The sequence below is a fragment of the Aptenodytes forsteri genome, unplaced genomic scaffold (genome assembly GCF_000699145.1).
Source record: "Aptenodytes forsteri isolate BGI_AS27 unplaced genomic scaffold, ASM69914v1 Scaffold174, whole genome shotgun sequence".
Classification (NCBI taxonomy): domain Eukaryota; kingdom Metazoa; phylum Chordata; class Aves; order Sphenisciformes; family Spheniscidae; genus Aptenodytes; species Aptenodytes forsteri.
In genome coordinates, this window is record NW_008794603.1 from 2,327,240 (window position 1) to 2,329,208 (window position 1,969).

Below are 1,969 nucleotides of genomic sequence, written 5' to 3' on the forward strand. Positions count from 1 at the left end.
AAGGAGACTTTAATTCAGGAGTTGCAGGGGAAAAAGCGAAGCAGGCCCCAGTCACGGGGCTGACATATTTGTATTGGTCTTTGCAGATCAGTCAGCCCACACTCTCCAAGGCAAAGAGCTCTGGCTTGGCTTTGGGCGTGCGCTGATTTTCACCCAAGTGAAAGAGTCTGTAGCACCGGTGGGCAAAGCTTCAACCCTCCGGTCAGACATGTCGGGCTAGGAATATTTTGTCTTCTGACACAAATGCATGCATTTGTGGGTCCAAATGTCGTGGGTCCAAATACTCCTTGGCCAGGTAGAGAGAGGAGTGTTCCTGCTCCTGAGGAGCGAGGCACCGCCAGCCACCCACAGCCACGTGCAGCAGCGTGCCAGACTTTGGCTGGAAACCTCCGCGTGTTTCTGCGAGTGATCAGGTGATGGACACCCCTCTTCCCTCGGCTGCCAGCCTGGCACCTGGAGCCAAGTGTCCTAACTGCAACATGTGACTGAGCTTAAGGTCCCTTTCTAAGTGCTGGAGCTGTTTGTTCTCTTTGGGGCACTACGACAACCTTCACCAGATTTTCTGGTGGTTGTGCCCACAGTTGCTTTCGGACACCCATATATCTGCCTTTAACTCCACAGTTTGTCCAAATAGAAATAACCTCTACTTTTTTTTCTCCTTTCAGCTGGTGCTATCGGCAAAGAAAAGTAAAACTCTACCTTGAGACAGCAAATCACAGGCAAAAAACTTGATGTCTCGCAATAAGCTCCAGAGCCCAGACCAGCACCTGAAATGCCCCAACCTGGGCTGACGGACTGGCTTTGGCTCCGTGCAGGTGTCAGACCAAAGCCCACCTCCGGGCCCAGGGGCTGGGGGATGAACCGACGGCAGAGGGGCTCACAGGCGGAACTGCAGGTGTTCGGTTCAGCAGCACAGACAGAACGTCATTCCCATATGTAAAAACCTTGTGAGCTGCTCTCCTGATTGCCCTCCAGCTCTCTCAGAGACTTGCCGTACTACCATCTACTTAATCCTTTTAAGAGAAATTACAGACGTCAATACAGATTCTGCCGGCTTAGAAATGTTCATTAATTAGAGAAGTATTGGGAACAGGTTGTTTTTATTTGGGGTCATCTCAGAGGGAAGCTATCTGGTTTAGCCTGAGGTTTCTGAAAAGACCAGGAAATCCTGCCGCAGCAATACCTGAACGGTAAACAACCGCATGGTCTGCTCGGTCAAAAGAAGAATGAGTCACACAAGGTATTTAAATTATATTTAAAATTCTTCCAATTGTATTTGAAAAACATAATTAGGTTGCTTGGGCTGAACAAACAGCCTATTTCTGTGTTGCCTGAAAGGGAAATAAAATTTCTCTTTTTCTTCGCATCTATGCCCATATTTATTAAATCACTTCATACAAGCTATCAAGTTAATCTTACTGCCTGAAGTCTCTGCTCCTGAAGAAATGTGAACAGATAATGATCTTCCTGCCAACGAGCAGTGGGAACACCAGCCCAAGGGGCATCTCTTGCAGCCCCCGGGACCACAGAGGGACCGGGTCCCAGGCACAGCCCTCTAAGGAGGGCCCCAGAGTGCAACCTGTGACCTGCCACCACGTCCAGGCGCAGAACAATCCTGCTTGTCCCTGCAGGACAATCCTCTGCCTTTACTTCTCTCGCCTTAAAGAGGTCAAATCGATCTGAGCCATATAGTTACATCACTGTAAGCGGACGAGTATTTTCTCACATCTGGTAAAATTCCGGCCAGGCGACTTGAGTGCCGTGCCCTCCAGGGGTGCGGTGAGACCCTGGCACTCCAGTGACCCTGGCCGAGCTGACACCGTGCAGAAAACGCTGGTTCTAGCAAGGCTGGCAGTCACTGCCGAGAAGAGTGCCGCAACTTCAGCAGGGCACCGCAGAGCCGCACTGGGCAGCAGGAGACGCACAGAGACCCGACGCCCTTTGCTGGCTCCCTGCTGCCCACTCGCTC